General features: G+C 41.8%; 1 protein-coding gene across 4 annotated transcripts in view; it reads right to left on the reverse strand.

The window, feature by feature from the left end:
* Positions 1 to 15,595, reverse strand: part of Myt1 (myelin transcription factor 1) — a 61,947-nt gene extending 46,352 nt beyond the window's left edge. For 3 of the 4 annotated variants that reach the window (XR_009057741.1, XM_057781295.1, XM_057781294.1), the window contains exon 1: positions 15,459 to 15,595. The gene's annotated coding sequence lies outside the window, so the exon portion shown is untranslated. The remainder of the gene's footprint in view (positions 1 to 15,458) is intronic. The other variant, XM_057781299.1, reaches the window with a different exon arrangement.
* Positions 15,596 to 15,988: the final 393 nt, after the last annotated feature.

Genomic DNA, 15,988 nt, shown 5'->3' on the forward strand with positions numbered 1-15,988 from the left:
AACTTCTCAAGAGTATACTGACTGAGGAAAGTGAAGTCCATCCAGTGGGCCTGATCAGCTCTGATAACATTACCACTCACAATGAGCCCTGGGCCCCATCAGCCTTCATTGCTTGTTTTTGGTGTCTTTTCTTTTGTTTTTTATTTCTCTCCAAGGCAATGACTATAGTTAATATTTAATTCTCATAATTTATATAAATTCACACATCTAAGCAGAAGCTGAACACATCAGCTGGACACGACAAAGAAATGCATTGTGTACCTATTCCCTGAATGTCATTCCCTGTCTCCATGACAACCTGCTTTCTATGCCGCAGAGTTTCAAAGGAAGGTCATTAGTAACCAACAATAAAAACAGGAAATGAATATTTCTACACTCATCTCCTTCTCCTTGGAATTATGTTCAAATTTTGCTAAAGGCATATCAAGTACATGTTATCATAAACATTATATTCCCCATCATTATCCCATATTTTTGGTGGGGTGCATACCCAAAGCTGTTTTCATCCAGAATTCTACCTCTTGGCCCTAGTAACTCTGTGTCTTAACCAGAGCATCCTCTTCTTCCTTGTAAATAGCTTCATTCCCTTAAAGAGTACAGGTTTCCTTCATGAGTCAAGACAAAGAAGGAATTAGATGTAGTTGCCAAAGGTACAATGTCTTCAAAGAAACGTAAGCCTATAGGACTTGGCACATCCTACATGCATATACCTACTAAATGCCTTTCTCTCCTTGAACTTTGAGTTCCATATATGGAAATGCTGAGGACAGGCTTTCCTTGACCATAAAGAAGTTTCAGAATCTTTCCCACAATTCAAGGTCTTTGAGTCCCATCTATAGAAGGAGATTAATGGTCCTCATCACTGAGCAGGTACCAGGTACCTTTTAGTGCAGGTATACATATATATATATCCTTGTCCTTGATCCTTGTATCAGGAACTGTAATCTAATACTTGGGCACCCAGAGCACCACTAGGCAACTGACACCATCAATATGAGGTATCTAAGAATGCGATCCAAGCAGCCTTGCCCCATTGGGAAGAATATATAGTTAGAAATTTTCACACATGAACAGTCAAGAATTATACCACCTATTAGGCACTCTTCATGGGCACTGACATATAAGGGTTATCATGTGTCCCCACTGTAATATTAGGGAACTGGGAGACAACAGGACTATGAAGTGCTCAGGGTTCTGATTCTGAATATCTGGCTCGGGAAAGATGCTACAGAAGCCTGTGCACTGGCTGGTTCATGAGGATCAATCAAAACTATTTGTTGTAGTGGCACATACAAATATGTGAGGCAACTGGGGCATGGCTCAATGCCAGTTGGAAGGGAGTACTTAAGGTCTATGCTATGAAAGGTGTTCAGGAAACTACCTATACTGAAGTTTCTCCTGTAGGTCTCTTCTGCTTCTCAAAAGATAACAGACATAACCTGCATATATATCTGAAAAAGGACCTACAATGCTCTATGTAACAATAGATAAGCAGTATGCTGTAGTTCTCCATCCTCATCATTCCTAAGAATTTGGAAATCAGTCTTCTGGGGTTCTCCATCATGTTTAGCCCAAGAACTACTACTGTTTTAAGTCAACCTGAGACACCACATCAACATGGCAAAATACCAAGATCTTAAAAAAATCATCCACTCCCTAAAGGGTGGCTCTTATCAATCAGGGATAACAAAGACAATGAGCATCTCAGAAAAAGAGCAGAACATTGGTCTTTCCTTTTACCCACTAGAAACAGAGCACACGGTTTCAGCAAAATGCTGACACCCAGGTTAAAACTTCATATAAAAGAACCTGAAACCAACATAACACAATTTTTACTTCCTTTGTCCAAAAAGTTTTTTGAAACAATAAGTCATCAGTGTGAGGTTCTGTTATGGTCCCTTTATCCACCCTAGGACCTACATATGGTCAAGTCCTGCCCTATAGACTTTTTATGCTATGTCCTAAGTCTACTGTATAAAATCTCACACTAAGTCGAACAGCATGCATGACTAACCAGTCTAAGGAGAACCCTACCCAAGAGTGTGGAGACCAGCAGTTTTTCTTTCCACAGATTCACAGTGGTATCACCAAGTATCCCATAGCTCATGATGGCCTTACCCTAGGGTCACCTTGCCCTCTAATATTTAACACCTTTGTACACAAAGTGGGAGTAGTTACTTGGAGATTGACAAACATTTGGAAGAGCCCATGGTGATGTTTGAAGGCAGCATTGGTATTGGCACCATCACCACATTTACCATCAGAAGTTGACTGAGGAAGAAGTTTTGGTCAAACAAGATCATTTTGGGGATTCTTGGGTCTCTGATGAGCTCATCTGAATCCTATTCTTCTATGTAAACAGCCTCTTATCAGAGAACACACCGCTCAGGAAACAACACCCTGCAGCCAGGGTAGGGTGTTCATTGTAATCTCTGTTGAAGCCCTTGAATGCTCCATGCTGACCTTGACCCTCTGTGTTTGTCCAACAAAGGTCCCAGATCCACCGTTACAGGACTCTGTGAAATAAACAAACTCAGCAAAGCAAGCAGGGCCTGCTTAGCCTGAGCCACAAGGATGGCAGTTATCCTTCACAAGATGAAGATATCCGATACAAGCTAGGAAAAGGTCAGAACTCAAACATTCCCTGGGAGCAGCACTGGGAAGAGCTCAACAACTGGCCTGCTGGTTCCTGTCTCAGGTTTTGGACCCTGGTACCCACTCTACAACCTCAGGGAAGACAGAACCTCCTTGATTTTTCCTGGAACACCTTGACTCAAAACAAGTCACCTGTGAACTTGTTCCTCTGGGGACCACGACAGATTCACTGGGGGAACCTACTAAGGAAATCCTCTCTTTAAAGAAACCTCTTTGGCCCTTTCATCCCCTATTGGAGAGCTTGGCTCCCAGCTGAGTATATAAATCTATCTGATTATTGATGCCACCTATTCCTCTAAAGCATCAAACCTTTTTCCTACTTTTCATCAGGCTGAGGCAGGAGAATATGTAAAACACAGTTGGTCTGGACTTCACTCTTCTTCCTGTCACAGCCTTCCCAGAGATTTTGTGCCTCCAAAGGCGTGTCGTGCTCCTGCATGCATAGTCAGCCTCTCCTGGTCTCCCAGGCAGACCTCAGAAGCCCTTTTCTTTCCCCTTCCCACTCTTTCCACAAAATCTGCTGCTGCCCCGTGACCAAAGCTTTCTGAATCTCACTGGGACTGCTTCTGATCTGTCCAAATGTATTTTATGTATGTTTATTTTTGTTAGTTTGTTTGTAAAAATTGACAAAATGAATATAAAATCCACATGGTAATTTAAGGAATATAGAATAACCAAAACAAATTTTTAAAGAACAAAGTTGGAGACCTCACACTTCCCTGTTTCAAAACTTACCATAAGACTAGAATTAACAAGATAACATAGTATCCTCACGGAATAAACATGTAGATAAGTGAGATAGACTCAAAGGTAAAAAAGTAAACTTTGCATTTTTATCAATAGATAGTCAGCAATGTCACTTGAATAGTTTAGTGGGAAGAAAAATCTTTTTAACAAATGTACCAAGACTAATGGCATCCAAAAGAATGAAGCTAGACCTCATACACTGAAAAAAAATGCAGCTCACAATATATCACAGATCAACTTAAAGACTAAAATTTTTAGAAACCCTAAGAGAAAACCCTCTTGACTTTGGATTAGACAACTATTTATTTATTTCATACAACACTAAAGTAATAAACCAAAATCATGCACGGTGGCACATACTTATATCCCAAGACTATGAAGGCTGAGGCAGAAGAATCACAAGTTCAAGGTCATCTGGGCTACAAAGGAAAACTAAATCTCAAAAAAAAAAAAAAATGCTTGGATTCTTACAAAGCATCTGGGTTCCATTGCCGGTGTCCACATGGCAATTAACAACTATATGTATGTAACTCCAGTTCCAGAGGATCTAAGGTCCTCTTCTGGCCTCTGAAAGCACTGCAGGCACCAGCTACACAGACACATGCAGACAAAGCATTCATACATATAAAATAAAAATAAACAAAATTTTAATTGAGATACATTAGACTTTTTCCTGGCTAGTTTTGTTAGTGTTATCTGAGAGGAGGGAACCACAACTGAGGGAGGATGCCTCCGTAAGACTGGCCTGTAGGCAGCCTGTGGAGCATCTTCTTAGTTAGTGATTGGCGTGGAAGGGCCCAGTCCATTGTGGATGGGGCCACTTCTGGGCAGGTGGTCCTGGGATGTATAAAAAAGAAGACTGAACAAACCATGGAGAGCAAGGCAGTAAGTGGCACTCTTCCATGGCCTCTGTTTCAGTTCTTGCCTCCTGGTTCCTGTTTGGGTTTCTGCCCTGACTTCTATCAGTGATGTGATGTAACCTGAGGAGTTGTAAGATGGAACAAACCCTTTACTTCCCAAGCTGCTTTTAGTCATGTTGTTTTATCACAACAATAAAAATTTACTAAGACAGGTTTCATCAATGCTTAAAATATTTGTCTTCAAATAATATTGTCAATGAAATTCTCCTAGACTACAAGAAGATACTTGCAAATCGCATGTTTGATAAAGGATTTATGTTGAGAATAAAAAACTTACAACTCTTAAATAAGACAAATGAATCACTTAAAAATTCAAAGAATTTGGGGGCTAAGAAATGGCTCAGAGGTTAAGAGCACTGACTGTTCTTCCAGAGGTCCTGAGTTCAATTCTCAGCAACCACATGGTGGCTCATAACCATCTATAATGAGATCTGGTGCCGTCTTCTGGGCTGCAGGGATACATGCAGGCAGATGCTGTGTACATACATAATTAATAAAAAATTCTTAAAAAAAATTCAAAAATTTGAAAAGACATTTCTCCAAAGACAATATATAAATGGATAATATACATTATTGCCGGGCGTTGGTGGCGCACGCCTTTAATCCCAGCACTCGGGAGGCAGAGGCAGGTGAATCTCTGTGAGTTCAAGTCCAGCCTGGTCTACAAGAGCTAGTTCCAGGACAGGCTCCAAAACCACAGAGAAACCCTGTCTCGAAAAACCAAAAAAAAAAAAAAAAAAAAAATTATATATATATACATATACATTATTACAATAGACCTCAACATCTTGTCATGAGTTAAAAGCAGATCAACTGTGAGAGTATCAGTTCACTCTCACTAAGATGGTTAGAACAAATTTAAAGCCAGACAAGTACAAGTTATGATCTGTAAGACTAGAATCTCCATTGTAGATGACAGAAATGTAAAATAGCAGTCACTTTGAAAAAATTCTGGCAACTTTAAGGTGTTTTTTTAAAGATTTTTTTTATGTGTATGCGTGTTTTACTTGCATGTGTGTCTGTGCACCATGTACATGCCTGGTGCCCACAGAGTTCAGAAGAGAACGTCAGATCCCCTGGAAAACTTGTGTTAGGAATGGCTGTGGGCTACCACGTGGGTTCTAGGAGCCTAACCCAGGTCCTTTGCAAGAGTAACAAGTGCTCTGAATCACCCACCATCTCTCCAACCCCAATTATAAAGATGTAAAATGTAGTTACCACCTGACACGTGACAATTCTGTTCCTAGATATCTGTGGTGGCTTGAGTAAGAACAGCCACTATAGGCTCATTTGTTTGAATGCTTAGTCAACAGGGAGTGACTAGAAAGATTAAGAGATAAGGTATTGTTGAAGGAAATATGTCACTGGGGTGAGCTTTGAGGTTTCAAAAGCCCAAAACAGGCCTAGGCCCTCCTCTTTGCCTACAGATGGGGGTTTAGCTCTCAGCTACTACTCCAGTGTCTGCCGCGGGTCACCTTACTCCTTACCTTGATGATAATGGGTTTAACTCCTAAATCTGCAAGCAAGCCCCAAATTCAATGCTTTCTTTCCTAAGAGTTGCCTTGGTCATAGTGTCTCTTCACAGCAACAAAACAGGGACAAACACAATATCTACCCAAGAGGCATGAATAATGCAAAACATGATCACATGGCATTTGTCAATAAAAAATAATAATGTGCTCATATAGTCTACATGTGGGCAAATCTTCAAAAAATGATCAGTAAAAGAAGTCAGTCACATACACACACACACAAAAAAAAAAACATGTGCAGAACAGGCAAGTCCTTAGATTAAGAAAATAGACCCATAGTTGCCTTGGATTAAAAGGAGAGATGCAAACAGGAATAACTGTTTATGGTAAAAGGTTTCTTTTTGGAATAAAAAAAGTGCTCTAAAATTAGATTGTGGTGATGGATGCACAACACTATAAATATGTTAATATCACTGCCTTAAATAAATCTAATAAGTGAACTGAAGTTACATGAAAATTGTATTTCAAGCCAACATGATGGCACACGCCTTTGATCCCAGCCCTCAAGAGGCAGAGGGAGGCAGATCTCCACATTTGAGTTCAGCCTGGTCTACAGAGTGAGTTCCAGGACAGTCCAGAACAACACAAAGAAACCCTGTCTTGAAAAACAAAAACAAAATTATATTCTAATAAAATTGCTTTTTGAAAAAAGTCAGTGGTGCTTACAAGAGTGCCATGCAGGACTTGCACACACATGAACAATCTCAGAGGTAGACCCACAGCAGGAGACAGGTTCGTAAACACTGGCTTTCTACCTGGTCAGAGAGGAAGACACCATTTACAGAGTCTAATGTGCCCCCAAGCCCCTGAGAATAAAAGATATGAAAAGAACACATGCCAGCAGCTTACGAGTGAACTAAAAGATCTTTAAAGACTCAAATTTCAGTATGAGGCTGCCTAGAGAGAAGATTCTAGATTCACTTCAATAGAATTATTGAATGAATGTTTACATCAAAAAATAATATTCTGTGTGCTGGAAAGACAGTTCAGTGGTTAAGATCACTTGTTGATCTTGCAAAGGACCCAGGTTCAGTTCCCAGTGCCCACATGGAAGCTCATAGTCATCCCTAACTCCTGTTCCAGGTGGATCCAAAATCCTCTTCTGGCCTGCAGGCACCAGGCATGTACACGAGACACACACATACAAACTTATACATATAATAAAAATAAATAAATATTTTTTTAAAAAAATAACATTGTGACAATTAGAAACCGTCCAGAAGAGATAATCTTCCTCCCATAGTGTGTGAGTCCCAGGTCTTGCAGACATGCCAGCAACTTGTAGGCTACCGCTATAGTCCCCTGCCTAAAGAGGTAGAATCCCAAGCCATTCTTAAATTGTTCTGCAGAGCAAGACTGGACAGCTGAGCCCTACAGTTAGGTATAAGCTTAATCCTTGCTATTCTAAAGGTGAAAAACTTCCTACCTTTTATCTCAATCCTTCATCTTCTTCTCCTTTCTACTGTCCATGGTTAAAGCAAAGCCAAGAAAAGAAAGAAGGAAAAATCAAGCAAAATAATAAATAATACAAAGGCCACAAAGCCAGCCACAGCTCATTGTAGACTCTAGGAAACAACTCCCTGGGGTCCTAGGAAGACAAGACCCTAGAGACAATGACCTAACCCTAACATTTTACCATGTGCTACTAAGACGAACCCAATTCTGGGGCCACAGGCTAGCCTCTAATCTCTAGCGTAATACTCTCTGCATAGAGCAAGAAAAGAGAACAAGGAAAACAGTGGGGAGGTAAGGAGCATACACTGGCCAATCAGGAATGACCTGAACATCAAAGGAAGGCTAATGAGATTATACAGATATCCTTAAAAAAAATAACTGAGGGGTCTAGATAGGTGGCTGAAGAGGTGGGCTAGTAGTTAAGAGCACTGGTTGCTCTTCCAGACATCCTGAGTTCAACTGCCAGAACTCACATGTCTGTTCACAACCATCTATAACTGTAGTCCCATAGAATCTGGTGCCCTCTTCTAGTGTGCAAAGGTGCACGCAGATAAACACTCATATTCATAAAGTATATACATTAATAAATCTTTAAAAACAGACAAAAAATAACAAAGTGAGAGTCTAAAGGAAGAGGATGTCTCCACAGTGTCTAAATGTTTCCCTCTGAAGACTAATTAACTGAAGAAGGAGACAAGTGGCATTGGGAACACACTGGAATGGCCAATCTGAATGAGTGAAAAGTTGACATGTCAGAACAAGGAACAAACTGACCAAGATAAGACAGTAGGATCCAGCACACCCCTCAAGGGTTTGAAAACTAAGCCAGCAAAGGTAAGAGGGGTCTTCCGTGAAAGATACACCTGCCAGCATCCCTAGCAGCATTCTCTCAAGGGGGTCAGAAGAAAGGGTTTTGTTCTCTACTTGAAATGTTTCTATGGGTTTGAAACTGTTTCCAAAAACAAACAAAATTTTAAATAACATGGATAAGAAAAATAATTTAAATTACCTTAGAGTCCTCCGTGAAAAAGTAAGATTGAAGCAAAACAAGAGGGAAGTCTTTAGGTACAACCAACCCCTTAAGCACCTGCCCTCTATGGAGGTTCTTCTTTGCACCCTCCCCCTCCTATCCCCACATTGACCTCCAACTCACAAATCTGCTGCACAGCCCCAGTGCCTTCAAATTTTGAAAAAATTCAAAATCTTTTTTGAATTACTGCTTGGAACTCTGCTTCTGGCCTAGTGAAAATCCAGAAATCATCCCCAGACCAGAAAGTATGGCAGCCTAAAGGGTGGGATCCTAGAAACTGGGGATTCCACCCATACAAACTCTTTTGGACCCTTGTCTCCCTGCCATCCCTGCTGGAGTCCCTGAAGCTCCAAAACCGCAACCCTTTCCTCCCCAACCCTTCCAACGCTGGAAGAATACAGTTACAATAGGTGTTTCTGGTCCTAGCCTTGGTAGGTAGGAGTGGGCAGATTCAGGGGCAAAATAGCTTTTAGGAGGAAACAAACAGGGCTGAGAGGGAAACCTGGGCAGGGTTTGCTCTTTTCTTTCTGATTTCTTTCTGATTTCTTTCTTCTTTCTTTCTTTCTTTCTTTCTTTCTTTCTTTCTTTCTTTCTTTCTTTCTTTCTCTTTATTTCTTTCTTTCTCTCTCTCTTTCTTTCTTTCTCTCTCTCTCTTTTTTAAAAATAAAGCTAGGATGGAAAGAGTAGAGTGAAGATTTGCTGTGTGGAGCAGACAGACATGCTTTTGCTGAGTTTAGGTGAAAATGAGAGAAGAGAGAGGTGGGGGTAGGGAAGTCGAGAATTCTATAGCTTTGCACATTTCTCTCATTATTTTGCTTCTAAATCAGCCTCTCTGGTACTTTCTCTTTTCAATAAAAGCCAAATGCAAGCCATGTCCCCTAATCTTTCCAACAGCAGCTCACTGCTGAGAAAATAATAGATGTAACTTCCAACATCACACACTTTCTTTTTCATTTATATGCAAATAGTGACCTTTCACCCAGACCGCCTCAAAGAAGTGTTTCCTTAAAAATGCAAATAGCATGTTGCAGGCAGTTACTATGGTTGAGTCTTTCTTATATTATTATCATTATTTCTTTTAACCTTACCAGTGCTGCAAAAACAGCAGCTAAACTGCTCTGCAGTAATAATGACTTTTCAAACCAAATCACAGGACTGGCTCTTCAGGCGGCCTGTCACTGGAGGCTGCCAGCAGAGAAAAAGGATGTCCAACCCAGGCAGCAGTATCCCAAATAGACAGCATCACCATTGCTTTTACCCTTCAGTAGCTGCGATAGTGGTACCACCACATGGCCAGGTCTCAGCCCCAACAAAGTGTCTAGACACCAGTAGGATTACTCTGACCCATTCCGTCCCAAGTGGAACTCCACATTCAGCCTTAGCCTGCACTGGGATGGGGAGAACTCAAGATGCTCTTGGGGCATCAACAGTCACCATGCAAAACCCACCCAGAAGTGGTTCCCAAAAGCCACTAAGGCAGCAGAAAATGGGCTAAAGAAGATGCTAGGAGAGAGAAATAAGCAACCAAGTTGTTCAGAGACACTTCAGGGCTCATTCCTGATTGACACCTTGATTAGGCCAGGCCCACCTGTGAACTCCAGGGGAAATACCTGCAGTTTCCCCTGAAGAGTTGGTTACGTTAGGAAAGCAGGTAGAGATGGCCAGGCTAATAGCTGGCTTCACTGAATCGTAACCAGAAACACCTTTTCAAACCAAGCAATAAATGGACTTGCTATGTGAACTCTGAGGCCAAGTATAGCCCCTGCTCTTCTCTGCAGGACAGAAAGGCAGGTTGAGTTCAGAATTACACATACTAGTGGTATCTCAAAGGATATTCTGGTGCTAAGACCAAATAGGTAGCTGTATCTAGACTGGTATTGTTGCCCATGAATTCCAGAAACTCTCCTGATAAAGCAGTCTAGCTCAGAAAGGAGCAGACTCTATCTCTTCTCTCCTTTGCCTTGAAAACCTGGGAAATGATAGCTTTTAAAAATAGCCACATTTTCTTCCTTTCCATCCTAGTCCCTTTAATTCTAAGACCCCTACTCAAATTCAAATTTGGCTAAAGAAGTACAAGCCCAGACAGCTACATCCTACCCACAACCTTACTATTGTGCCCTAAGGTGACATCTCTACTCAGCAAGAGCCCACTGCAAATTTTCAGGCTTAGCATTATGAAAAGTGAGTACTAATTTTCCAAACCATATACACAGTGTTCAATATAGATGCCAACAGAAAGTTTTGGAGAAAACACAATATGTTAAACCTTCCATAAGCCTTGTCTCTTGAGCAACTGACTGGCAAAAAGAACGATGTCCAGTATGAGAGGTTAACAATGAGTCTACCAGGTCCCCAAATCATAGACCTCTGCACTAACTCACAGCTCCCAAAACCTTCAGGAGTTCTATAGGAAAAGTTGAGTTCTAACCATTGTTCTATACCAATTTGGGTTCATATCCATTCTAAACAGTACTGAATACCACCATGCTAGGGCCAGGCACACAAGCAACCTGACAACAGCTCAAACTACACAGCACCCACATTCCTTCTCCTCACACCTGGATCATATGACATCATTCCCACCTGCCCAACCATCTTGCTCAATGTGACCCTAGGAGGCCTCTGCATAGTCACAGCAACCCTTCATGAACCTGTCTACCTGCACTCTCCTGGATCAGGCAATGTTCCCAGGCCACAGTCCCACCTAGACCCAGTTCTCCCTGGATGCATCTATATAAACCCAAACCTAGCTCTTCATTGCCTGTTCACAAAAACATATTCCTGAGGATAAGACAAGCTACTGGGCAGAGGCTCTCAGAAAATCAGGGGTGTCATAAGACCCCAACACTATATCTAACAAACTCTCCTCTTTCTAAAAGAGAGCCTAATACAGACCAAGCAGATGTTCTGGCTAAAGATTAAAATGTCTTCTGAGCCAGGCATGGTGGTGCATGCCTTTAATACCAGTACTTAGGAGGCAGAGGTAGACAATACATCTCTGTGAGCTCAAGGTGTCTACATAATGATTTCCAGGTCAGGTTAGGGATACATAGAGAGACCATGTCTCACCAAACCAAAAATAAGGAGCTGGAGAGATGGCTCAGCAGTTAAGAGCACTGGTTGCTCCTCTAGAAGAGTGGGATTCAATTCCCTGCACCCATATGGCATCTCACAACTATTTGTAGCTCCAGGACTAGGGAATCTGATGCACTCTTCTGGACTCCCAGACTAGACATGAATGTAGTAGGCAAAACATCCATACACATAAAACATTAAAAATATAATAGTAAAATAAATAAAAATAAAATGTCTTCTGGGTTGTATTCATTACTTCTTATTAAAATAACATTTTTTTAAATGAAAAAAAAAGGATGAAGCAATAGATGAAGTTGGTCTCCTTACAAGAAATGCACACTCTAGATACAGGGGAGAAGGCCTTAGTCCTGCCTCAAGTGATGTGACAGATTTTGTTGACTGCACATGGGAGGCCTCACCCTCTCTGAGAAGTGGAAGGGGATGTGGTGGGAAGAAAGTGGAAGGAGTGGGAAGGCAGGAGGGAGAGGAACTGGGATTGGTATGTAAGATAAGATTGTTTTAAAAATAAAAAAATTAAATAATCAGATTTTCACAGTCCAAGGAAGGGAGGAAGGAAGAAAAAGAAAAGCACACTCACTCCTAAAGGCATTAACTAAGAGAGGAGAGTTAAAACTGCATCGGGTAGGTTCTAAGAGCACTAGCTTGGCAGAAGACTGAAATCAAACATTTTAATTCAAGTGAAAACACCTCTCACACAGTTTTGTTTGGGTTTCTAAGTAGTATTTGGGGAAATTTAGCATCTGTAGGGAACACAAAATATTCAAGAACCTAAAGTGACTGTCACAGCACCTTCTACTTGGAACCCTAGAACCTGCTCTCCACTGAGCAGTGAACATTCTGTGGAGTCTTCAGAAAGCAGAAAGTCTGGGTGCGTAGCAACAGCAGCTACTCACTTCCTTTCAGAAAGTCAGCATTTTTCTTTTTCTTTTTTCTTTCTTTTTTTTTTTTTTTTTTGCCTTTTTTTGAAACAGTCTCATATAGCCTATACTCAAATTTACTATAAGGATATAGTTCAAGGATGGCCATGAACTTCTGATTTTCCTGTTTCTAGTTCCCAAGTGCGGGGATTACAGGTGTATGCCACCATACCCAGTTTTTGCAGTACTGAGGATCAAACACAGGACTTCATATGAACTGGACAAGCATTCTGACAATTGAACCACACCCCTAACCCTTTAGTCTCTTGGCTTCCCTCACCCCTGAGCTGGGCACCAAACCCAGGACATTGTGCTTGGTAGGCAAGTGTTCTTCCACTGAGCTAAATCTTCCCTTCAAAAACCTTCTAAATGTTGCCCCCCAAAAAATGTTTCTCCTATAAACTTAGATGACAAAATTCCAGTTAAAATTATATATGTAACCAACGAACTTTTGATTACTTGTGAATAAGTTCAATGAAAAGCAGAAAAGCAGTCCTAAGACAAGAAGGTTTCCAGCAACAGAGAGAAGAAAGAGGATCTACCCAGGGCTCCATAGAGAAAAGCCAACAAACAAAGGCCCTGCAATGTTTTTCTAACAGAGCACAAGATACCTGAGTACCCGTGAGTCAGGACCAACAGACACAGCCTCCTCTGCCACTCTCAACTCCCTGCCTCATGCCACTCAGAGTCAGCGCTGACCAAGTTCTTCCAACTGCTCTTGAACCCACCCCCTACCTCTAGCCCAGGCAGTAGGACTGCTCTCTTATAAACAACCTATTTTCTAAAGCAGAAGTGCCCTTCACATGAGTTTATCCAGGAAGAGCTCATTCTCTAACAATCTGCTTGCTTCCAGTGAGCAGCTATTGGAGGCCTAATAGCTTCCTGGCACTTTGTCCGTTTGTAGGCACCTTGCCTATTGTGTTCACCCAGGGCTGGGAAATACAAACCAGCGTTTCAAGCAGTCCAGCTACTGCTGGGTCAGCCATACCAGATGTGACCTGCTGAGTTCTGAGTCAGTCTTTCTGCGTAGCTGGCATTGACCTCCTCTACCTCGTGTCACATGCTCACATACAATCTCACCCTTACCGTCATCTGCACATTTGCTAACCAGGACTAAAGGAGGAGAGATCCAGGCAACACCAGATCAACTCTGCCACCAGCATGGTGCAAACCAGTGGTCTACAGCAGTCAAGTCTACATTTCCATGCAGCACGCCCTGCCAGTCCTTCCTGACACCCATGAACATTTACAAGTGTTCAAACAGAAGAAACCACAATACCAACGCAGGAACACTTTGCAGCTCTAAAAGTGAAAAAGGTCTTCTCATGCAGCCCCTGAGAGTTTAAGACAATAGCACAAGATCTGGGGTTACCCCAAGGCCTACAGGCAATACCCTTAGTAGCTCTTAAGACAGAAGCAGTTTCCTGTCCTGGAGGAACTCGTAGGACTAAATTTAGGCTCTATACTCCTAAGAGTATAAAAAGTATGTTGATCCAGGATGAAAAGGTTTACATATTCTTGAACTCTTGAAGGATATTATTGCTCCACCTTCCGGTTCAACAAATTCCTTGAAGTCCAGCACCACCACAGTGCCTGGGAATCAGGCATCCTTCCTTCTGACAAAAAAATTCCATGAAGTTACTTCTTTCTTTTTTAAGGCAAACTGTCTCAACCTGCCCTCTTCTTCACAAGGAACACAACTTGAGGAGGGGTAGGGTTATGCCTCGGCTGACAGCAGCATCCCACTGGGTGTATAACACTGTAATCTTTGCTCTCCACTCTTTTGTTTATTGTTAGTTCGCACAGCCATAAGAACTAAGGTGATAGTCACAGTCAAAGACCAATAGGAAGGAATCCTAGTGGCAAGGAACCTGAAGCTGAGGGGAGTCCCCCACACTATTGGCACCTCAGGAACCAGCACATCCCCTTAGAGTCAATTAAATATTCCCCTCTCAAGTTTGCCTCAACGCCTTCCTGTTTTAGTTCACTTGACCACTAACCTCAGAGATAGCCTCAGGACTAAGATTTCTTTTTTAAAACATTGGGATAAAATTCACTCTTTCCCTCCCTCAAAAGGACAATTAAAATCATTACAGTCATTATTGTTTATTGTTGTTGTTGTTGTTGTTGTTGCTATTACAGCTACACGATTTGATGAAAGACCAAACATATATAATCTTCAAGCCACTTCTCAGAAGCTTTTTTTCAGAAATTAAACAACCGACTTTGCCAGAAAATGGTTCAAAGTGATGTTGGACAAGGAAGTCTCTGTGACTCAAAGGAGCAGGCAATGAATAGCCACATACAAACTTCCCTATACTTGTTTATTTCCCTGATTCATAAAGAATATAAATCTCATGAACAGAACCAAGTCCATACTTCCAAAGCACACTTGTGTATAATGCCATCACTGTGTTCAAAGCTCAAACTGACTTCCTGTTTTTACATATGAAAATCCAGTTACACTGGCACCACAAACAACCATATACCCCAAACAAACAAATACACATAAAGAAGAACTGAGAAGAACAGTTACACTAAATGCTACCCATGGATCCCACAGACACATGCACCCTGTGCATTGCTCCTAAAGTTTAGAAGTATGTGACAGGAAGACAAAATGCTCCCAGGATCATCTCTGCTGAGTACCTGGGGTGTGTGTCCCACAAGAAACAGCCGAGCTCCAAGTCTCTGCTTCAGATAGATCTGCTTATTGGGTCAGCATCTTTCCTGGACACAGAGCTTCTGGGTCCTATGGCCCAGTCACATCTGTGTTCCTTTTCCAGAAATACAGATAAAGTTTCTTGTCTTGATCCACAATGTCCTCCTCCCCTAATGCCTTTTCTGTATGACATACGTGTCCATGAGAATCTCAGAAATGCAGGAAGGACAGAGAAAGAGGAGGAACACAGAGCTCAGGCAGACCGGGAGAAGAAAGCCCTGTCCTTCAGAACAGTTTAAAAAGACATCCCCCAACCTGCTTTTTCTGCAAAGAGAGCCTTCTTAGAAATCCTCTCTGCTCTAACCCTCCCCATCTCTGTCCAAGGGGAAAAGCTAAACCCTGAGTATCTGCCTTTGTCAGCAAAAGAACATAACATTGACTTACCTTTCCCCACAGCTATTGTCTGTCCTCTTTCAAAATGACATCACGGAAAGCAATCATGAAATTTACATGGGGGGGTGTGGGGGGAGGACGGGGGAGGGGAAGGCAGCTGCCTCCCTCACCGCAGTCACGTGTGGGGAAGCCTGTGTGTGGGTTTCAATTAAATATCTTCTCCCCTCAGTGTGCGAACTCCTAAGCCAGCTAAAGGCGATGTCTCATTTACTTAATGACCGCTCTCATTAGCAGCGGTGGCACGGGCTGGCGGAGGAGGCTCCTTTGTAAATACGCTACCCATGAACCCTTGGGGCTCCAATATATCTGTTTACTCTCTGAGGTGAAATAAATTTACAGTATAACATCAGAAAGATGGATCTGCCAAATTGAAGGTGAGAGGTGTTCCACACCAGTAGATTTTCTGTACACTGTTCTGAGCCTCACCAATAGAAGGTGCCCATATCTGCTTAAATAAATCTATAATCAGTATACAACAAGACTGGGTTTTCTCAAATGTAAAACACACAAAAGATCATGAG

This window comes from Chionomys nivalis, chromosome 9 (genome assembly GCF_950005125.1).
Source record: "Chionomys nivalis chromosome 9, mChiNiv1.1, whole genome shotgun sequence".
NCBI lineage: Eukaryota > Metazoa > Chordata > Mammalia > Rodentia > Cricetidae > Chionomys > Chionomys nivalis.